The sequence below is a fragment of the Hibiscus syriacus genome, unplaced genomic scaffold (assembly GCF_006381635.1).
Source record: "Hibiscus syriacus cultivar Baekdansim isolate YM2019G1 unplaced genomic scaffold, ASM638163v2 tig00112285_pilon, whole genome shotgun sequence".
Taxonomy (NCBI): domain Eukaryota; kingdom Viridiplantae; phylum Streptophyta; class Magnoliopsida; order Malvales; family Malvaceae; genus Hibiscus; species Hibiscus syriacus.
The window spans coordinates 4,521,203-4,546,257 of NW_024063293.1; the positions used below are offsets into that span (position 1 = coordinate 4,521,203).

At 35.5% G+C, this 25,055-nt stretch overlaps 1 pseudogene; it reads left to right on the forward strand.

Moving 5' to 3' along the window:
- LOC120177267 overlaps nt 1-25,055 on the forward strand; it is a 59,728-nt pseudogene that overhangs the window by 1,182 nt on the left and 33,491 nt on the right.

Below are 25,055 nucleotides of genomic sequence, written 5' to 3' on the forward strand. Positions count from 1 at the left end.
ACGAAATCACTTGGATTCAACGTTGTGATCTTGATGTTATCGAACATTGAGAGAAGCCCACTTTGGTTTAGTTTCTTCTCCATGGACTTGTTTAAAAAGGTGCAATCTTTAAGCTGTTTATGGTGTAAAGCAATGTCTACAACTTTTCTTTCGATATCAGATTCAAGCTTCTTGATTCTGATCTCATAAGTGCGCATCAAGCTTTGTTGTTCTTGGATCTCGGTTAGCATCAAAGTGACTTGAGGTGAAACATCAAGCTCCTTCTTTAAAAACTTGTGCTTCAGCTCCGAAAGAATTTTGAGTTGTTCCACGACGACTTCATTGGCCGCTTGAATGGCGTTGTTGTTGTAAGGGTGTTGAGCCAGTTGTAGCTCGGCGTAAGCAGCTTTGATGGAAGTGACACCGGCGAAAACCATGGCCACCAGAGCTTCCAAGGCAGCAGCTCTTCGGTTTTAAGCCTAAAATGGTGAATCAAGGAGTTGCATTAACATTACCATGTTTTCTTTGGGACTTCAAAAATGTATATCTTGTTGAATCCTAATCCTTTTTTCTCTTTAATTATGATCTATAAGATGGTAAGTACAAGGGCTGGATTAAAATATTGGGTAAATTACTTGTTTGGTCATACACTTGTTATTTAGTGTATCAAAAAAAAATACACTTGTTATTTAATTTTGTCATCTAATTATTATCAGTCACTGGTGGAGCTGAAGAATCTCACTCGATTGCTTCTTTTTCATCTAGTTTCTCCCTCACCAAAAAAACCCCCTTTTATTATCCACTCAAAATTAATCAAAAAAGCCCCTATTGGTTTTAGGATCTGTTATATTTGTAATTTTTTCATTTCGTTATTAATCAAGGTTTATGTTTTTATGATTCGGGTTGTTAATTTATTTTTATTTTATGTGTTGATCACCGTTTGTTTTGATAATAGACCTATTGATTGATTTGACCAAGTGTGATTTATTAGTTTATTTACATATGAACCATTGTTAATTTCATTAATTTCATTTTGCATAATTTGTATGTTACCTTCATGTGCATAACTTAACCCATATCACATAATCGGAGTAAGAGTTTATGGTTTAGGATTTAAGGTTTATGGTTTATAGTTTGGGGGTTGGGGTTTATAGTTTAGAGTTTAAGTTTTAGGTTTAGGGTGTAATCTAACATGTACTTAATTAAATGGGCTTTTATTTTTCTTTTAGTAATATACAATGTAACAATTGGACTTGGGTTGCATAATTTAAAAAAAAATTAAAATTTGAGGGTAGTTGTATTATAGATTATTTTATATATTTTTAAAATTTTATAATTATCAATAATGTATTTTTAATAAATTTTTTATAATGTATTTTTTAAAAAATCTAAAATTATAATATAACATTTTTTCAAGCTGCTCACGAGCTTTTCGAGTCGAATATCGAGTAGCTCGTTTCGGCTCTTTAAGAACTCGACTCGAGATCGAGTCGAGTCCATTCGATCCGAGTATTTATCGAGCCTTGATCGAGTTGATCTCGAGTAACTCACGATCTATCTCGTCTCATTTACAGCCCTAGTTGCTACTTGCTACTTTGGATCTTTGTAGTTTATACTTATCGTATAGTTTACCTAATGAGACGTTTTAAGTTTTGAGTTTATTCATTTATGGAGTTATGAATTTGAGTATTATGGTTGAAATCTGTTGGCAAATTCGATATGTTAGCGTCATTAACTGCTTCCACATGGTTGTCATTCAATCATTTATTTATGAGTTAACTGCATAATGTGTCCCTAAATTATAGCACTTATTTTAAATTTGTCCTTATACTTTTGAATATTTCAATTTAATCCTCAAACTATGATTCTAAATTAGTCCTTAAGCTTTTGAATATTCTAATTTTATCCTTAATCTATGACCCTCTTTCTAAATTGGTCCCCAAACTTTTGAATATTCCAATTTCATCCAAATATGTAATTAGTTTCAACGATAATTAAACCTAAATTTTGTTTTTTTCAAACATATAATAATATAACTTGATCTAATGATTTTATTAACAATGGGATGAAATTGGAATGTTAAAAAAGTCCGGGGACCAATTTAGAATGAAGGTCATAGTTGGGGGATAAAATTGAAATTTTCAAAAGAATGAGGACTAATTTAGAATAATAATCATAGTTTAGGGATGAAATTGAAATATTTAAAAATTTAGAGACTAATTTAAAATGAGAATTATACTTTAAGAACATGTGATGATGTCAACTCTTTATTTATTATACAATGCTTATTCAATGAAGTTTAGATTGGTGATATACAGAATGTATCCAACTTTCTCAGTAGGACTACTTTGTGAAATACACTTGTATTTACAAGTGGCTTGTGACGTTTAGGGTTTTTCAAGTGAATTATCTCAATTTCATTGTCCATTAGTTTTCCGTTATCTTTTATATAAATAGTAATCTAATGGGTATTGAAATGTGTCAACCGAGAGTTTTTAACCACGTACTTTAGAGATTGTTTGACTAATCAAGTTGTGTTTTTGGATAGGTCGTTTTCATGCTTTTGAAATAGCACATAGTTTGGACCGTAATTCAAAAGGAAGGAAAGTTCGACAGTTTAAAACCTTGCTTCTTCAGCGGCTTGAACGTGTAAGAAGTGCAAATGAAACTCATTTTCCAGGGTTAAATTTATGGTTTTGGTTATTTTGTTTTTTCCCTTGCTTGGTTTTTCTGATTGATAGGAAGAAAATACTTCGAAAACAACTAGGCAGGAACCAAGTGACTCACGAGAACTTAAACGTGTTTATGATGAAAATAGAAGATATATCAACCAGCACGCCGAAACATTTGATTTGGAAAATAGGTAAAATGCATATTTGTGCATGGATTCTTCACTCTTGTTTATATATGTCCTCTACAAGAAATTAACGTGTTTTTCTTTCTTTGTGGATTAGTCATGGAGAGAAATTGCTGGATGCATGTCGAATTGTTTCAGTGTTGTATGAAGTACTAAAGACAGTTACAGCTGGTCCTCAGGTTCTACTTTTTCCCTATGATTTACCACCTATCTGGACTTTGTTACTAAAGCTTACCATTTTTCATGTCTTTCTATTGAAGGTCTTTGCTGACAGAGATAGCCCCCGAGCCAGATCCGAGTTGTTTGCGTACAATATTCTTCCACTTGATCATGGAGGTATTCAGCAAGCAATTATGAAATTCCCTGATGTCTGAACACACTCTAATATTCTTTTTCTATTAATATGTGGTTGAAAGGAAGAGATTTTTGAGGAAGTAATGAAGTTTTGCAGATTAAATTTGCTATTTGAGTTATTCGTAATGTCCGTGGTTTACCCGCAACCGATAACCTTCCGAAACGTGGGACTTTCGTGGATTCTTTTGAGTTTCTTCAGTATTCTTTTGGGTTCCAGGTACTGAGTAAACTGTTAATGTCCTTTGTTGCATTGAAGACAAGAGTGAAATTCATATATATATATTTCATTTCAGAAATTGTCGCCAACCAGAGGGAACATCTTATTCTACTGCTTGCTAATGCCCTTTCTCGGCAACCGCAGAAATCGTCTACCTTGAAGGTCATTTAGCTTCTTTCTTTTTCCCTCAAAGTTTAAACTTTTCTATGCAGTTGACATGCATATTATAATGCCAGATCATTGATGCATCTATTGATGAGCTAATGAGAAAGTTTTTCCAAAATTATACAAACTGGTGCAAATATTTGGTAATAAAAAGCAGTATCAGGTAAGACAAAATGGAATTCTTTATTTTCTCTTCATTTCTTTGCTATTAATTTCTTGAGTAAACGGGCAGGATTAATCAATTTTGTTTAAATTTTGTATACTTTTCTTTTTTGAATTAAAAAAAATATAATGTTGATCACTTTCGTTTTTATTTAATTAATATGTAATCATTGAGAGGTAACTGTTTTAGATTTTGAATGGAATAATGATGTGACACATTGATTTTATAAAATTAAAAAAGATAAACTACACAAATAATCACTAATGTTTGCGTAAGTTTTTGTTTTTCCCATTAAAGTTTTAAAAGTAACAAATTGGTTACTAAAACATCAAATAAGTCCTTGAACAATTACTTTGTATTTAATTCAAATTGAAAAAACATAAAATTACTCAAACATTAGTGATCGTTTATGTATTTTACCCTTTTTAATTTTATAAATTCACCAATCCGTTAAAGGTATAATGGCCAAAGTTTAGACCTTGACCCTCTAAAGGGATATATTCTAGGCCAAGGCCAAGCCTAAGTTCCATTATTCCCTTTATTCTGAAAATTCTCAGTAAGTCCTTGATAACTTGTTTTTTTCATGAAAAACTATATTTTGTCCTTTCAGGTTGCCTTGTGTCAAACAAGATGCCCAGCAATATAAAATTCTATATATAGGTCTTTATCTTCTTATTTGGGGAGAGGCTGCAAACTTGAGATTTATGCCAGAATGTCTTTGTTATATCTTTCACCATGTAAGCTGAAAAATCTGGTTTTTTTCAATTAATTCCTTATGGTATAATGCACTCAGGGTTCTAGTACAGAGAGCATAAACCGTGTTAGTGACAGAAAGAGATCAGTACAGATGAACTGAAACAACTACTTGAAGTCTGTGTAATATATGATAGTGCATTTTGTGTTATTTCGACTATCGAAAAATTCGTGATATCCTTTCGCGGCTTTACATCAGATGGCATATGAATTGCATGGTATGTTAACTGGTTCTGTTAGTTTGACAACCGGTGAAACAGTCATGCCAGCATATGGAGGAAGCCATGAGTCTTTCCTTAGCAATGTGGTTACCCCCATATACAAAGTTATATAAAAGGTATTGTTTAGTGTCTATCCCCATCCTTCTGGTTCCTCTTAAGTATCTATCTTTGTTTCTGAAACTGAAGGAAGCTCAGAAAAACAAAAGTGCAACAGCTGACCATACTACATGGAGGAACTACGATGACCTGAATGAATTTTTCTGGTTAGTTTTTCATTTTTAAATTGTTCTGCTTTTCCTTGTCCATATATTATATTTCGAGAAGTTAAGACATCGACAATTATAACTGCCAATTTCAGGTCTTCTGATTGTTTCCAATTAGGTTGGCCTATGCATCTCGAACATGATTTTTTCTTCACGAAATCTCCTAAGAAGGAAAAAAGAACTGAAGATGAAGAGCTGCCTAAGAAGGAGAAAGGAGCTGAAGATGAAGAGCTGCTTAAGAAGGAAAGAGGAACTGAAGATGAAGAGCTGGGGTTAAGTAATGTAAGGAGTCCTCTCTATGAATGAAAATATATTGTGTACCTAGAAATAATGTTAAATATGCTGCTATCCTTTAGCCTGCAGAATATCCTAGGAACACAGTACACTGTTTTTATGCAGCTGTACTTAGGAGATCATTGAACTGACTTTAACAAAGGCCATAAATACAGCTATAATGCTTGTTTCTTTATGTTAGGACTAAATTATTGCAGGTTTTCAGCTGCTAGGCCTAACCATTCCTTAATTGACTTATGGTCAGCATTTATGTCTTTGTTGATCTGCTTTTTCTCCAGCAGGAACCTTTGAAGGAGAATCGTGAACCAAAATGGTTAGGGAAGACAAATTTTGCAGAGATCCGTTCCTTTTGGCAAGTTTTTAGGAGCTTTGATAGGATGTGGAGCTTTTTTATACTATCCCTTCAGGTTTGTTTATTGGATGACTGCTACTTATGCTATATATGCTGGGTTGGGATCATCAGATCTGTTTCCTTTTCAGGCAATGATAATTATGGCTTGCCATGATGTTGGATCTCCACTTGAAGTGTTTGATGCGGAGGTATTGGAGGATGTTATGAGCATCTTCATAACATCTGCGGTTCTTAAGCTCATTCAAGGTATGAGTTATGACAGAAATCATGAGAGGAATAGATTTCTATCTTATTTTTAAATAGGTTACAACTCTTAGGTTTAAATATACTATTGTCTAGTAGTAGACTCCCTGACAAACTCTCTAAAGATAAAGATAATAATGACTCCTCTTATCTTAGGAGACTCCTGAAAACACATTTTTTTCAAGATAATCTGCATATTTCGACACTCCCTCTCAAGCTGGGGAATGAATATTTTCCATCCCAAGGTTGCAAATAACATCTTGAAATACAATGCTTGTCAGTACCTTTGTGAGTATGCCTGCCAGGTGATCCTTGGTTGAAACAAATGGAGCGCGTATTAGACCATTATCTAACTTCTTCTTGATGAAATGTCAATCAACTTCACCCATGTAACTCATATTTCCAACACCACTGATCTAAACTCCGACTCTGTACTTGATCTTGCTTGTATGCCTCATTTAAATACATCCATCAGATGTATGCATATGCATGAGTATGCATACATAGAATACGAGTCCTTATACATCTTTGTTCCTGCAGCAATTCTAGAAATTATCTTCACATGGAAAGCAAGAAACACTACGGAGTTGTCTCAAAAACGTATACAAGTACTAAGGCTTGGTTCTGCAGTGATATGGACCATTGTTCTTCCTGTCATTTATGCTCATTCTAGGACGAAATATACTTGTTATTCCACACATTACGAAAGCTGGCTTGGAAAATGGTGATATTCCTCCTATATGGTTGCTGTAGTAATATACCTAATGATTAATGCAGTTGACCTGGTGTTATTTTTTGTTTCGGCCATTAGCAAGTACATCGAAATCTCAAACTGGCAAATTTGCAAAACTTTATGTAGGTGGGCACAGGTACAAACCATTCCTTTTCTAATTCCTCTTTCCGGGTAAAACCTGTGTTTCATTGAATCATTCATATGCATAGATAGCAATACCAGAACTCAATACAAACATCGCTCAAGTTTCTTTTCATTTTGTAGCCTAGACTATACGTTGGATGGGGAATGCAAGAGACTCAAGTTTCACTTTTCAAGTATGATCTCTGTTCCTATTGTGAAGCTTTATAAGCATCTCATTTCTTTTTCTTTTAAAAGTTCATTACGTATTTTTATTTCAATATAGGTATACATTTTTCTGGATAATTGTGCTGTCAACCAAGTTAGTGTTCAGCTACAGTTTTGAGGTGAGCAACAATTTAACTGCTTCATGCTGTGTTACGCGATTGATAACATGAAAAGCAAATACATGATTTCCTGGGAGAACTATTGGGAAATTCAATCGCTTGTTCTTGTAAAAGTTGGGAGATTATAGGCATAAAAAAAGTTACTAAGAAAGCTTTAAATGCGTTAGTAGATGGGCACAGTTAATGTAACACCCCAAACCGATGCGGGTAGCCCGATCCGATTCGAGAAGTCACATTAGGGCCACCGGAGCGACCCACCGTAAAAATAGCGGAAATTTTAAAACTTTTTATCAGAACATGTAAACTTATAAAATCATTTATCACTATTTAAAAATAAAACAGATTTTCAAACTCGTATATAAAACAAAATACAATTACATGCCCCCTAATCACAAGTACCATACTCTGCAACCACGCCGGAAGAACTCCCTTACTGAAGTCGATAGATGCACTGGTAAAATTGTTTTAACCTGAAAAGGTAAGTAATAGAGTGAGCTTTGGAAAGCTCAGTAATACAGAACTACCAGATGATGCTACATGACATGTAGATAAATGGAAAGCCATATCATTTCCTTATTGAATCATATGTATACCAGCTTGCAGAATAATTTGGGGTTCCCTTAGAAGTTCATCGAGTAGAAGCCATGAATCTCAGTTCATAAGAAACCTTTCAAAGTATGACATTTTCAGGAGATCGAATAGGATGTCTAGTGTGTTCCAACAGTATAATAAAATCATAATAGGTACAAATCATAGTCCAGTAAATCTCACAATTTCGTAAAAGAGTTTAACTTTTGAAAATCATAGTTTAAACCCTTTTCTGGTACACCATCAGTAGTTCCCAAAATTATTTTCCATATAGCTTACTTTATGCACATAGCAAAAAAGAAAGCCGACTTAAGGATAGGCTATGAAGCTTGTATCCTTAAGCCCAAGTCAATAAGTCCATATAGCTTACCCTAAGCACACAGCAAAGGAAAGCCAACCTAATGAAACATCTTGGGGCCCTCAAGAGTCACATTAGGCCCATTTAGCTTGATCAGAGCTATTCCATCGTAATTCAATTCCAAAATTCAATTGCACCGTGACATAAATTCCATAAATCCAAAAACATGGTAATCATACCATTTCAAAACAAAAATTAGATAGCAGCCATATTCCATAAATTGTCACATTAAATTGGTGCATCCATAAAACAATAACCAATGAATTCGGTGTACCACATATTAAAACCAATAAAACAGTTCAGTAATAAGTAGGGAATACACTAGAGAATCCCAGTATTTCCAGAGGCCATTGTAGTTATCATTTTGGATAACATGAAACTTATGAAATTTGATCGAATTCCTGGAACAATGTCCTATTGAGGAGAATCGATTACTAACCGATCTAGCCAGACATTTAATATTGATACATTAGAATCCCACTATATTTTCGTGTGCTTTAGGAAAACGTTCAGGAACCTTTATACATAATAATTCTAAATTCAGATTTACTGCGAGTGATTCCATTACCCAAACAATCAGGGGTATTCAGGAATATACTTTAAATTCATAGGATTTCAGCCCAATTGAACCAAATGAGATATTCAGAATCTTTTTCATCTGCGTTACTTGTTTTTTTTTTCAAACATGACCGAAGTGATTTTAGATGAAATATAGAATCGAAGATTCAAGTCATTTACAATCTACGACTATCGATCATATTATCAAACAACTCGAGTTACACAACTCTCAAACTGATGCATGTCAACAAGTCAATTCATTATCCTTCCAGTGTATTCACTCTTTAATACCATAGTGCAGATCCATAGATCATCCCCATAATCATCACTGAATAAATCTTCCAACGGTCTTTATTTCATTTCTACGTTTCAACAATATCAGGAAATACTGACGTACTTGATCCATGGCTCATAACCCATAATGACAATTCATCATGTAAGTTCAACAGTGTTTCCAAACTCATCAAATCACCTATTTAATCCTTACTCATTGATGTTACTTAGTTCGTTTGGTAAGCAAGTCTATCCCGATTACTTTAAAGTTTTCCAGAATAATTCAGACGTTTCTGAATTTCAAATACACGTTGTACTACATTTCATTTCAATTTATTCATATAATAAAGTTTATGGTATTCGTGGTTGATTTGACTAATGACTACCCACTTATTAGTACTGTATGCTCTCTAGAGTTGAGCTGCGCCAAGTACTTCCAGAATTATCATCGATCCAAATTTGAGCAGATGAACAAACATTCAAGTGATACTTATATCATTCAGGTAATGATATAGTACTAACGTTGGTTAATCACTTAAGTTGCGTTTCATAACTTTTACTGGTAGCACAACATCCATGTTTATTTGGATTTCTTAATTAATCCAAGACATTTACTTATTCTAGGTCATAATGGCATTTTGGTCATTTTGGTGCTTAACATTTTTTTCTATTCATTTCAAAGCTTGAGTATATCCGTTCATTCCTGAGCTTGGTGACATTCTTGAGTTATTTCCATTCCAGGGGTAATTTGGTCATTTATAATTCTAGAATATTTCAATCATTTCCTTCCATCCGGTCTTATTATTTAATTCAATCTTATCATTTACTTCAGTCCTTTCGAACAATTCTGTCAGCAGAATACCTCCAATAAATTACTCTTCAAGTATTTACTCCTTATTCGAATATTTCGGGTCAAGTGTCTTCTCAGATTTTACAAACGGAATATTATAAATTTTTCTGTACAAATACGGATCTTAACAATTAAATTCGTACTTAATCGAGTTAAGTACAAATCCTCAAAGTACTCTCTCATTCAGGGTCAATTCAGACTATTTTATCTCTCAAGGGCATTTTCGTAATTTCTTAACCAAATAATTTCAATATTAGCACTTAACGAAAATAATTATAATTTAGAGATCCTATGATCAATTGCTTTCCCGAACATTCTTTGATTTTGAAATGATTCCTTCACAAACTCTCATAATTTTTCATCCAAGTATCTTTAACATTTAACCCTTGATGATATAAAATATAACTTACAAATCCAGAGCTGATTTCTTTATCACCAATCACAAACTTGTAATTTAATTCTAACAATTATCAATCTCTTATCTTAGTCATTCGATCCGTATTCAGTTACAGAATTTCTACCACATTCATATCGAGTGAATAAATTATTCAACTCCACAAAAGTGACCAACATTATCTTATTCATGCATTTACCAATATCAACATGTTCCATAAAGCATAAAGAGGTAGTAAAGTATTACCTCGATTTCCGTGCAATACCGATCGACCATAAAAATTCCATTCGAATGCCTTTGATCTTCAATTCAACTTCAAATAATTCCTCAGATACATATCAACATAAATTATATCAGAAACGGAGCTTAATTGCGATAAACGGATCGAATCGGGTGATAAATTAGTCAAAAATAGCTTACCGGGTTCGAATTTGGCGAAACCGACTTCGGATTCAAGACGTCGAAAGCATAAAGTATGACTTTTCGAAAATTTGGAATTTTCGGTCAAAATCAAAGTCAACGGGTTTGACCGGCAATATCGAGGCCTTCGGGTCCGAATTTTGGAAAACGGATTACGGAATCGGATTTGGAACGTCGAAAACTATCAAGATAGGTATACTCGGTCGAAGTCAAAGGTCGTTTAATGCCCGGTCAAAGCTGGTCAACGTTTTGGTTAACTGTAGTCAACGTCAGTCAACGGTGGTCAACAGTAAACGGCTCAATCTAGGCGGCTCGGCTTGGCTCAGCTCAAACGGCTCGGCTCAGCTCAAGCGGCTCGGCTCAAACGGCTCCTCAGGCTTCCAAACGAAGCCCATTCTCAAGTGGTGGCGCGTGCGGCGCGTGAACAGTAACCCCGTGTCGGAAAATTCCCGGAAAAATTCCTAAAAATTATTTTAAGCGATTTTGAGGCACTTACAAAGATCGGTTCACAATTTTGAACGGCGGAGAGCTCGATTCCAAAACGTCGGAAACTTTGATCGCTTCACCACCTCACGCGCCGCCGTCGACGGAGACCAAGGATGACACCGACAGACTCGGAACGATGCAAGGAACGCGATGGTGCGGGAGGTGTCGTAAACGGATTACCCGATCATCGTGAATCGATGAAAAACCAACTAAAATCGAGTTATTACCGATGATACTTTCGACTGAAATTAATGACGAACGATAATGATTCACGACGAAAGGTTTGAGGGGTTTTGTTCCTCGGTTGACAACGAACACGATGGTGGTTTCGGTTCGTCGATCGGAGGTCGGACGACGAGTAGATCGGAGTTGAAAAAGAGGTTGAGGGGAAGAGGAAAACTGGAATTTTCCAGAAAAATATGCGTCTGATGGGGGTTTATAATATCTCAAAAAGAAAAATGGGTAAACCATAAGTTTAGCCACTGAATTTTCTGCACTTTATAACATGGTCTTCCAACTTTGAAATTTTGAAATTAAATCCTCATTTTCTTCCAAAATACCAATTAAATTTACCATATTATAATTTCTTAAAATTTAGCCCCTAAATCGGGGTGTTACAATTCTCCCCTCCTTAAAAGAATTTCGCCCTCGAAATTCATTAATGTCACATAATTGTAGAAATGAAACTTTTATCAACTCTTCCATATCTTCGAGTAGCTTTTTATAGAAATACGGATTCTCTACTAATCCTTAACCAGTTGAGTATACATTCTTATCAGAAATCTTCCTCATTTCAATAAAAGAATCTGAACGAAAATTTTCTCGAGTAATCAATCTCTTCAGAATTCTCCCTCAGTCCAAGTAAGTAATCAAAACAACTTTATCCTTGTGAAATCAATTCAGCCTTGGTTACGTGAATATGCTCATAGAGCAGCAACATATCTCAATTTTATTTCTGGAGTCGAGTCAGAATTTCTCAGATGAATAACTCTCACATGGCTAAGGTACTTTACTGCGTTAAGACAGATGTTACTGGTATTCCTTTTTGTACAAGTATAGCCTTAACGGATAGAAACTTCGGTTTATTCGTTACAGATAAGGACTCAGCCCTGGAGTTCCGGCTCAGAGAGGTATGATTGCAGTCTAGGGGCATGTACTGATCAGACATATTTTGACATTCGACCGGCCGGTCTATCTTGAAAAATTTGACTTAAACCATAGCTCTGATACCACTAAATGTAACACCCCAAACCGATGCGGGTAGCCCGATCCGATTCGAGAAGTCACATTAGGGCCACCGGAGCGACCCACCGTAAAAATAGCGGAAATTTTAAAACTTTTTATCAGAACATGTAAACTTATAAAATCATTTATCACTATTTAAAAATAAAACAGATTTTCAAACTCGTATATAAAACAAAATACAATTACATGCCCCCTAATCACAAGTACCATACTCTGCAACCACGCCGGAAGAACTCCCTTACTGAAGTCGATAGATGCATTGGTAAAATTGTTTTAACCTGAAAAGGTGAGTAATAGAGTGAGCTTTGGAAAGCTCAGTAATACAGAACTACCAGATGATGCTACATGACATGTAGATAAATGGAAAGCCATATCATTTCCTTATTGAATCATATGTATACCAGCTTGCAGAATAATTTGGGGTTCCCTTAGAAGTTCATCGAGTAGAAGCCATGAATCTCAGTTCATAAGAAACCTTTCAAAGTATGACATTTTCAGGAGATCGAATAGGATGTCTAGTGTGTTCCAACAGTATAATAAAATCATAATAGGTACAAATCATAGTCCAGTAAATCTCACAATTTCGTAAAAGAGTTTAACTTTTGAAAATCATAGTTTAAACCCTTTTCTGGTACACCATCAGTAGTTCCCAAAATTATTTTCCATATAGCTTACTTTATGCACATAGCAAAAAAAGAAAGCCGACTTAAGGATATGCTATGAAGCTTGTATCCTTAAGCCCAAGTCAATAAGTCCATATAGCTTACCCTAAGCACACAGCAAAGGAAAGCCGACCTAATGAAACATCTTGGGGCCCTCAAGAGTCACATTAGGCCCATTTAGCTTGATCAGAGCTATTCCATCGTAATTCAATTCCAAAATTCAATTGCACCGTGACATAAATTCCATAAATCCAAAAACATGGTAATCATATACCATTTCAAAACAAAAATTAGATAGCAGCCATATTCCATAAATTGTCACATTAAATTGGTGCATCCATAAAACAATAACCAATGAATTCGGTGTACCACATATTAAAACCAATAAAACAGTTCAGTAATAAGTAGGGAACACACTAGAGAATCCCAGTATTTCCAGAGGCCATTGTAGTTATCATTTTGGATAACATGAAACTTATGAAATTTGATCGAATTCCTGGAACAATGTCCTATTGAGGAGAATCGATTACTAACCGATCTAGCCAGACATTTAATATTGATACATTAGAATCCCACTATATTTTCGTGTGCTTTAGGAAAACGTTCAGGAACCTTTATACATAATAATTCTAAATTCAGATTTACTGCGAGTGATTCCATTACCCAAACAATCAGGGGTATTCAGGAATATACTTTAAATTCATAGGATTTCAGCCCAATTGAACCAAATGAGATATTCAGAATCTTTTCCATCTGCGTTACTGTTTTTTTTTCAAACATGACCGAAGTGATTTTAGATGAAATATAGAATCGAAGATTCAAGTCATTTACAATCTACGACTATCGATCATATTATCAAACAACTCGAGTTACACAACTCTCAAACTGATGCATGTCAACAAGTCAATTCATTATCCTTCCAGTGTATTCACTCTTTAATACCATAGTGCAGATCCATAGATCATCCCATAATCATCACTGAATAAATCTTCCAACGGTCTTTATTTCATTTCTACGTTCAACAATATCAGGAAATACTGACGTACTTGATCCATGGCTCATAACCCATAATGACAATTCATCATGTAAGTTCAACAGTGTTTCCAAACTCATCAAATCACCTATTTAATCCTTACTCATGATGTTACTTAGTTCGTTTGGTAAGCAAGTCTATCCCGATTACTTTAAAGTTTTCCAGAATAATTCAGACGTTTCTGAATTTCAAATACACGTTGTACTACATTTCATTTCAATTTATTCATATAATAAAGTTATTATGGTATTCGTGGTGATTTGACTAACGACTACCCACTTATTAGTACTGTATGCTCTCTAGAGTTGAGCTGCGCCAAGTACTTCCAGAATTATCATCGATCCAAATTTGAGCAGATGAACAAACATTCAAGTGATACTTATATCATTCAGGTAATGATATATTACTAACGTTGGTTAATCACTTAAGTTGCGTTTCATAACTTTTACTGGTAGCACAACATCCATGTTTATTTGGATTTCTTAATTAATCCAAGACATTTACTTATTCTAGGTCATAATGGCATTTTGGTCATTTTGGTGCTTAACATTTTTTTCTATTCATTTCAAAGCTTGAGTATATCCGTTCATTCCTGAGCTTGGTGACATTCTTGAGTTATTTCCATTCCAGGGGTAATTTGGTCATTTTATAATTCTAGAATATTTCAATCATTTCCTTCCATCCGGTCTTATTATTTAATTCAATCTTATCATTTACTTCAGTCCTTTCGAACAATTCTGTCAGCAGAATACCTCCAATAAATTACTCTTCAAGTATTTACTCCTTATTCGAATATTTTCGGGTCAAGTGTCTTCTCAGATTTTACAAACGGAATATTATAATTTTTCTGTACAAATACAGGATCTTAACAATTAAATTCGTACTTAATCGAGTTAAGTACAAATCCTCAAAGTACTCTCTCATTCAGGGTCAATTCAGACTATTTTATCTCTCAAGGGCATTTTCGTAATTTCTTAACCAAATAATTTCAATATTAGCACTTAACGAAAATAATTATAATTTAGAGATCCTATGATCAATTGCTTTCCCGAACATTCTTTGATTTTGAAATGATTCCTTCACAAACTCTCATAATTTTCATCCAAGTATCTTTAACATTTAACCCTTGATGATATAAATATAACTTACAAATCTAGAGCTGATTCTTTATCACCAATCACAAACTTGTAATTTAATTCTAACAATTATCAATCTCTTATCTTAGTCATTCGATCCGTATTCAGTTACAGAATTTCTACCACATTCATATCGAGTGAATAAATTATTCAACTCCACAAAAGTGACCAACATTATCTTATTCATGCATTTACCAATATCAACATGTTCCATAAAGCATAAAGAGGTAGTAAAGTATTACCTCGATTTTCGTGCAATACCGATCGACCATAAAAATTCCATTCGAATGCCTTTGATCTTCAATTCAACTTCAAATAATTCCTCAGATACATATCAACATAAATTATATCAGAAACGGAGCTTAATTGCGATAAACGGATCGAATCGGGTGATAAATTAGTCAAAAATAGCTTACCGGGTTCGAATTTGGCGAAACCGACTTCGGATTCGGATTCAAGACGTCGAAAGCATAAAGTATGACTTTTCGAAAATTTGGAATTTTCGGTCAAAATCAAAGTCAACGGGTTTGACCGGCAATATCGAGGCCTTCGGGTCCGAATTTTGGAAAACGGATTACGGAATCGGATTTGGAACGTCGAAAACTATCAAGATAGGTATACTCGGTCGAAGTCAAAGGTCGTTTAATGCCCGGTCAAAGATGGTCAACGTTTTGGTTAACTGTAGTCAACGTCAGTCAACGGTGGTCAACAGTAAACGGCTCAATCTAGGCGGCTCGGCTTGGCTCAGCTCAAACGGCTCGGCTCAGCTCAAACGGCTCGGCTCAAACGGCTCGGCTCAGCTCAAGCGGCTCGGCTCAAACGGCTTCTCAGGCTTCCAAACGAAGCCCATTCTCAGGTGGTGGCGCGTGCGGCGCGTGAAAAGTAACCCCGTGTCGGAAAATTCCCGGAAAAATTCCTAAAAATTATTTTAAGCGATTTTGAGGCACTTACAAAGATCGGTTCACAATTTTGAACGGCGGAGAGCTCGATTCCAAAACGTCGGAAACTTGATCGCTTCACCACCTCACGCGCCGCCGTCGACGGAGACCAAGGATGACACCGACAGACTCGGAACGATGCAAGGAACGCGATGGTGCGGGAGGTGTCGTAAACGGATTACCCGATCATCGTGAATCGATGAAAAACCAACTAAAATCGAGTTATTACCGATGATACTTTCGACTGAAATTAATGACGAACGACAATGATTCACGACGAAAGGTTTGAGGGGTTTTGTTCCTCGGTTGACAACGAACACGATGGTGGTTTCGGTTCGTCGATCGGAGGTCGGACGGCGAGTAGATCGGAGTTGAAAAAGAGGTTGAGGGGAAGAGGAAAACTGGAATTTTCCAGAAAAATATGCGTCTGATGGGGGTTTATAATATCTCAAAAAGAAAAATGGGTAAACCATAAGTTTAGCCACTGAATTTTCTGCACTTTATAACATGGTCTTCCAACTTTGAAATTTTGAAATTAAATCCTCATTTTCTTCCAAAATACCAATTAAATTTACCATATTATAATTTCTTAAAATTTAGCCCCTAAATCGGGGTGTTACAATTCTCCCCTCCTTAAAAGAATTTCGCCCTCGAAATTCATTAATGTCACATAATTGTAGAAATGAAACTTTTATCAACTCTTCCATATCTTCGAGTAGCTTTTTATAGAAATACGGATTCTCTACTAATCCTTAACCAGTTGAGTATACATTCTTATCAGAAATCTTCCTCATTTCAATAAAAGAATCTGAACGAAAATTTTCTCGAGTAATCAATCTCTTCAGAATTCTCCCTCAGTCCAAGTAAGTAATCAAAACAACTTTATCCTTGTGAAATCAATTCAGCCTTGGTTACGTGAATAGGCTCATAGAGCAGCAACATATCTCAATTTTATTTCTGGAGTCGAGTCAGAATTTCTCAGATGAATAACTCTCACATGGCTAAGGTACTTTACTGCGTTAAGACAGATGTTACTGGTATTCCTTTTTGTACAAGTATAGCCTTAACGGATAGAAACTTCGGTTTATTCGTTACAGATAAGGACTCAGCCCTGGAGTTCCGGCTCAGAGAGGTATGATTGCAGTCTAGGGGCATGTACTGATCAGACATATTTTGACATTCGACCGGCCGGTCTATCTTGAAAAATTTTGACTTAAACCATAGCTCTGATACCACTAAATGTAACACCCCAAACCGATGCGGGTAGCCCGATCCGATTCGAGAAGTCACATTAGGGCCACCGGAGCGACCCACCGTAAAAATAGCGGAAATTTTAAAACTTTTTATCAGAACATGTAAACTTATAAAATCATTTATCACTATTTAAAAATAAAACAGATTTTCAAACTCGTATATAAAACAAAATACAATTACATGCCCCCTAATCACAAGTACCATACTCTGCAACCACGCCGGAAGAACTCCCTTACTGAAGTCGATAGATGCATTGGTAAAATTGTTTTAACCTGAAAAGGTGAGTAATAGAGTGAGCTTTGGAAAGCTCAGTAATACAGAACTACCAGATGATGCTACATGACATGTAGATAAATGGAAAGCCATATCATTTCCTTATTGAATCATATGTATACCAGCTTGCAGAATAATTTGGGGTTCCCTTAGAAGTTCATCGAGTAGAAGCCATGAATCTCAGTTCATAAGAAACCTTTCAAAGTATGACATTTTCAGGAGATCGAATAGGATGTCTAGTGTGTTCCAACAGTATAATAAAATCATAATAGGTACAAATCATAGTCCAGTAAATCTCACAATTTCGTAAAAGAGTTTAACTTTTGAAAATCATAGTTTAAACCCTTTTCTGGTACACCATCAGTAGTTCCCAAAATTATTTTCCATATAGCTTACTTTATGCACATAGCAAAAAAAGAAAGCCGACTTAAGGATATGCTATGAAGCTTGTATCCTTAAGCCCAAGTCAATAAGTCCATATAGCTTACCCTAAGCACACAGCAAAGGAAAGCCGACCTAATGAAACATCTTGGGGCCCTCAAGAGTCACATTAGGCCCATTTAGCTTGATCAGAGCTATTCCATCGTAATTCAATTCCAAAATTCAATTGCACCGTGACATAAATTCCATAAATCCAAAACATGGTAATCATATACCATTTCAAAACAAAAATTAGATAGCAGCCATATTCCATAAATTGTCACATTAAATTGGTGCATCCATAAAACAATAACCAATGAATTCGGTGTACCACATATTAAAACCAATAAAACAGTTCAGTAATAAGTAGGGAACACACTAGAGAATCCCAGTATTTCCAGAGGCCATTGTAGTTATCATTTTGGATAACATGAAACTTATGAAATTTGATCGAATTCCTGGAACAATGTCCTATTGAGGAGAATCGATTACTAACCGATCTAGCCAGACATTTAATATTGATACATTAGAATCCCACTATATTTTCGTGTGCTTTAGGAAAACGTTCAGGAACCTTTATACATAATAATTCTAAATTCAGATTTACTGCGAGTGATTCCATTACCCAAACAATCAGGGGTATTCAGGAATATACTTTAAATTCATAGGATTTCAGCCCAATTGAACCAAATGAGATATTCAGAATCTTTTCCATCTGCGTTACTTGTTTTTTTTTTCAAACATGACCGAAGTGATTTTAGATGAAATATAGAATCGAAGATTCAAGTCATTTACAATCTACGACTATCGATCATATTATCAAACAACTCGAGTTACACAACTCTCAAACTGATGCATGTCAACAAGTCAATTCATTATCCTTCCAGTGTATTCACTCTTTAATACCATAGTGCAGATCCATAGATCATCCCCATAATCATCACTGAATAAATCTTCCAACGGTCTTTATTTCATTTCTACGTTTCAACAATATCAGGAAATACTGACGTACTTGATCCATGGCTCATAACCCATAATGACAATTCATCATGTAAGTTCAACAGTGTTTCCAAACTCATCAAATCACCTATTTAATCCTTACTCATTGATGTTACTTAGTTCGTTTGGTAAGCAAGTCTATCCCGATTACTTTAAAGTTTTCCAGAATAATTCAGACGTTTCTGAATTTCAAATACACGTTGTACTACATTTCATTTCAATTTATTCATATAATAAAGTTATTATGGTATTCGTGGTTGATTTGACTAACGACTACCCACTTATTAGTACTGTATGCTCTCTAGAGTTGAGCTGCGCCAAGTACTTCCAGAATTATCATCGATCCAAATTTGAGCAGATGAACAAACATTCAAGTGATACTTATATCATTCAGGTAATGATATAGTACTAACGTTGGTTAATCACTTAAGTTGCGTTTCATAACTTTTACTGGTAGCACAACATCCATGTTTATTTGGATTTCTTAATTAATCCAAGACATTTACTTATTCTAGGTCATAATGGCATTTTGGTCATTTTGGTGCTTAACATTTTTTTCTATTCATTTCAAAGCTTGAGTATATCCGTTCATTCCTGAGCTTGGTGACATTCTTGAGTTATTTCCATTCCAGGGGTAATTTGGTCATTTTATAATTCTAGAATATTTCAATCATTTCCTTCCATCCGGTCTTATTATTTAATTCATCTTATCATTTACTTCAGTCCTTTCGAACAATTCTGTCAGCAGAATACCTCCAATAAATTACTCTTCAAGTATTTACTCCTTATTCGAATATTTTCGGGTCAAGTGTCTTCTCAGATTTTACAAACGGAATATTATAAATTTTTCTGTACAAATACAGGATCTTAACAATTAAATTCGTACTTAATCGAGTTAAGTACAAATCCTCAAAGTACTCTCTCATTCAGGGTCAATTCAGACTATTTTATCTCTCAAGGGCATTTTCGTAATTTCTTAACCAAATAATTTCAATATTAGCACTTAACGAAAATAATTATAATTTAGAGATCCTATGATCAATTGCTTTCCCGAACATTCTTTGATTTTGAAATGATTCCTTCACAAACTCTCATAATTTTTCATCCAAGTATCTTTAACATTTAACCCTTGATGATATAAAATATAACTTACAAATCTAGAGCTGATTTCTTTATCACCAATCACAAACTTGTAATTTAATTCTAACAATTATCAATCTCTTATCTTAGTCATTCGATCCGTATTCAGTTACAGAATTTCTACCACATTCATATCGAGTGAATAAATTATTCAACTCCACAAAAGTGACCACATTATCTTATTCATGCATTTACCAATATCAACATGTTCCATAAAGCATAAAGAGGTAGTAAAGTACCTCGATTTTCGTGCAATACCGATCGACCATAAAAATTCCATTCGAATGCCTTTGATCTTCAATTCAACTTCAAATAATTCCTCAGATACATATCAACATAAATTATATCAGAAACGGAGCTTAATTGCGATAAACGGATCGAATCGGGTGATAAATTAGTCAAAAATAGCTTACCGGGTTCGAATTTGGCGAAACCGACTTCGGATTCGGATTCAAGACGTCGAAAGCATAAAGTATGACTTTTCGAAAATTTGGAATTTTTGGTCAAAATCAAAGTCAACGGGTTTGACCGGCAATATCGAGGCCTTCGGGTCCGAATTTTGGAAAACGGATTACGGAATCGGATTTGGAACGTCGAAAACTATCAAGATAGGTATACTCGGTCGAAGTCAAAGGTCGTTTAATGCCCGGTCAAAGATGGTCAACGTTTTGGTTAACTGTAGTCAACGTCAGTCAACGGTGGTCAACAGTAAACGGCTCAATCTAGGCGGCTCGGCTTGGCTCAGCTCAAACGGCTCGGCTCAGCTCAAACGGCTCGGCTCAAACGGCTCGGCTCAGCTCAAGCGGCTCGGCTCAAACGGCTTCTCAGGCTTCCAAACGAAGCCCATTCTCAGGTGGTGGCGCGTGCGGCGCGTGAAAAGTAACCCCGTGTCGGAAAATTCCCGGAAAAATTCCTAAAAATTATTTTAAGCGATTTTGAGGCACTTACAAAGATCGGTTCACAATTTTGAACGGCGGAGAGCTCGATTCCAAAACGTCGGAAACTTTGATCGCTTCACCACCTCACGCGCCGCCGTCGACGGAGACCAAGGATGACACCGACAGACTCGGAACGATGCAAGGAACGCGATGGTGCGGGAGGTGTCGTAAACGGATTACCCGATCATCGTGAATCGATGAAAAACCAACTAAAATCGAGTTATTACCGATGATACTTTCGACTGAAATTAATGACGAACGACAATGATTCACGACGAAAGGTTTGAGGGGTTTTGTTCCTCGGTTGACAATGAACACGATGGTGGTTTCGGTTCGTCGATCGGAGGTCGGACGGCGAGTAGATCGGAGTTGAAAAAGAGGTTGAGGGGAAGAGGAAAACTGGAATTTTCCAGAAAAATATGCGTCTGATGGGGGTTTATAATATCTCAAAAAGAAAAATGGGTAAACCATAAGTTTAGCCACTGAATTTTCTGCACTTTATAACATGGTCTTCCAACTTTGAAATTTTGAAATTAAATCCTCATTTTCTTCCAAAATACCAATTAAATTTACCATATTATAATTTCTTAAAATTTAGCCCCTAAATTGGGGTTACAGTTAACACAGGAAAAACAGCTTTTTTTTAATGTGATTTATGGATATAAATTAAGTGCTAAGTTTGGCTACGTACGCATAGAAAACATGTTCTTTCTGCGTTTGATTATGGTTGGAAATGTGCCCATGTATTTCCAAAATTTTGATTCTTACTACTGATCAAACAATGTAGATAAAGCCCCTAATAGCACCAACAAGAGAAATTATGAAAATTGGTGTACAAATATACGATTGGCATGAGCTTTTCCCCAAAGGTATTCTCCAATCCTTTGTTTTTTTCTTCTTCTTTTTTTGTTGTAATTTTTTATATAATTTTAAAGAGCTACGTTTGAGCTGTATTTGTAATAAAAAGCATTCATCTTCTTTTCCAGTCAGGAATAATGCTGGTGCTATTGTGGCAGTCTGGGCTCCCATAATAGTTGTAAGTTTTTCCCCAAAGATCGGCAACTTATCTTTAACCTAGAAGGTTTAGCTGTACCGAAACTTCGTTTCCAATCGAACATATTGTGTGTCTACATGATGAAAACTGCACCTGCCTGGTCTCACCATTGAAAATGAAAAATTTGAGTTAATGCAGACTAGAATTGAAATTGCAAATTTCTGCACTTGCCATAATAGTTACTTTGTTCAATGTTGCTTTTAAAACACAACATTTATATACTGTTTGAAAATCATCTCAGGTGTATTTCATGGACACACAAATCTGGTATTCTGTTTATTGTACGGTGTGTGGAGGACTTTATGGCATTTTGCATCATCTTGGTGAGGTATGGCCTTATTTCCTTCCATAAGCAGCATGCCATTATGTTGAGAATACGTAATATTACTTGTAATATAGATCCGGACGTTGGGAATGCTGAGAAGTAGATTTCAGTCCTTGCCTTCTGCATTCAACCGCCTTATCCCACCACAATCGAAAAAGAGTAGAACAGAATTTCCTCCAGAACATATTTTGCAAGGTATGAGGTCCAGAACTAGGACTATTAGTTATAAGTTCTTGTGGGGTTTTCCCCCCTTTCTGATCATTGAACTGATGCTATTTCAGGCGTCTAAGAGTGAAGTATTAGATCAGAAGTTTGTTCTAGTCTGGAACCAAATTATCCGTAATTTTAGATCAGAAGACTTGATAAGCAACAGGGAAATGGATTTGATGACAATACCTACATCAGGGTTGTTCCCTGGATTTATTTGTTGGCCCATTTTCCTTCTAGCAAATAAGGTATGTTTTTTCATAAGAAAATATTTTTTTTTCTGTTTCATCATTGCTCTTCTTCCTTGACATTGCTCTGTCTTTTAGTTTTCAACCGCTGTGAGCATTGCAAGAGATTTTGTGGGGAAGGACGAGAAACTCTTTAAAAGGATTAGAAAAGATGAGTACATGTACTTTTCTGTGAAGGAGTGCTATGAGTCGGTGAAGTACATCCTCGAAGTTCTTATTGTCGGTGACCTGGAAAAGAGGTAGTAAACAACATAAGCCACATCATATATATATATATGTTCTTATTCTTTTGTATGACATTCTTGTTGTAGAAAAAGAAAATTGGTTTGATGAAATGTTCCAATCTTCTTTTTTGATTTTTTGTTAGGCAGATAAATTTGGAATTATGAGTGCAGTTCACAAGCCTTCCTACTATTGTTAACCTATATATTTGTTGGTTAGGATTGTATCAACCGTCTAGAATGAAATTGAACGAAGCATTGAAGAATCAAGCTTTCTTAAGGAATTCAAGATGAGTGCACTCTCAGCTCTACAAGCTAAATTTGTTGAGTTGCTTGAATTGCTGGTAAGTGTTTATACCACTAAAGCTAAGTTGCAAACATTTTGTTCTTTTGCATTTCCCCTAACAAAACCGATATCCGAAATCTCATAACTTGTTACTTGGTATAATATAAGGTTGAGGGAAATGAAAACCAAAGTAGTAAAGTTGTGGAAGTTCTCCAAGATATCTTTGAGCTTTTAACAAATGATATGATGGCAAACGCTCACAGGTTTCATGCTTGGACTCTTTTCTTGTACCATTTCTGAAGAGGAATTAATTTTGTTCACCTTTCTGAAATCCATCTTTCAAATGCATGTAGAATAGTGGATTTGATAGAATCATCCCCCGAAGCCAGTGATGATTCTTCTGTTTTCTCTGGAAAGATTGAACCACAGTTATTTGAATCCGTTGCTAGCCAGACTTGTATATGTTTTCCTTTGCCTGACGATGGCCCTCTGATAGAACAGGTAACGATATCCTCTTATCCCTTACTTAGAAGCATTGCTGGTTTCCATTATCATAAACATTTAACCGACCTGCAAAAAGATGTTCACTCATGTTATATATACTTACAATCTGAATTTTAATCTTCGTATGGCAGATAAAGCGGTTGCATTTATTGCTTAGTGTCAAAGATAATGCAATGGACATACCAGAAAACTTGGAAGCCCGAAGGCGTATTTCGTTCTTTGCTACTTCACTCTTCATGGATATGCCTAATGCTCCTGAAGTGAGCAGTATGTTGTCTTTCAGGTCGAATTGTCTTCTCTTGTTACTATTCTATCATCTGGTCAAACTGTTATGTCTTCAGCTCTACAAAAATTGTCTGAACCAATGTATTCCGTCTAGTACAGTGTTATGACCCTGCATTACATGGAGGATGTAACTTTTTAACTTAAGGAGCTACAATCGAGCAAAGGACAAGTTTCTATCATCTTCTATATGCAACAAATCTTTCCAGGTAATAAAATATTATCTATGTTCAGAACATATTTGTATCTGACACTCAAGTTGGAGTCCGAGTGACAAAGATCGAAAAACCATTTCGGTACAGCTTCAAATGCATAACAAGCTTCAACGAACTGATAGATGATGGCAAGGAGGAAGAAATTAGAAGATGGGCTTCTTTCCGTGGCCAAACTCTAAGCAGAACAGGTGCCTAAAATTTCGTAGTAAAATATATTGATGAGCTTGCAAGCGAACCTTGAATTGTTTGAAAATATGATTCCTAATTCCGTTCTTTTCAATGTGGCAGTTAGAGGGATTATATACTATAGACAAGCCTTAAAATTACAAGCACTTCTCGAAAGGCCCGAGTATAAAGGGTACTGATCCTCTGCCTGTGATTCAATGTTTAATAAGGATTTTCATCAGCATCAGATATATGTTAATGAGAATGGTTAAACTAATTGGCTATTTGTGTTAATCCAGATGTTCTCGAGGATGTTAATGTTATTGAAAGAAAAAATCCCAAGTTATCTGCTGAACTAGATGCCTTAGCAGATATGAAGTTCGCGTATGTTGTCTCTTGTCAAATGTTCGGATCACATAAATCTTCCGGAGACCCTCGTGCTGAAGACATAAAGGAATTGATGATAAGGTAACTTACCAGAATATAGTAAAACTGCATAAATACCAGAGCATAAGAAAAATT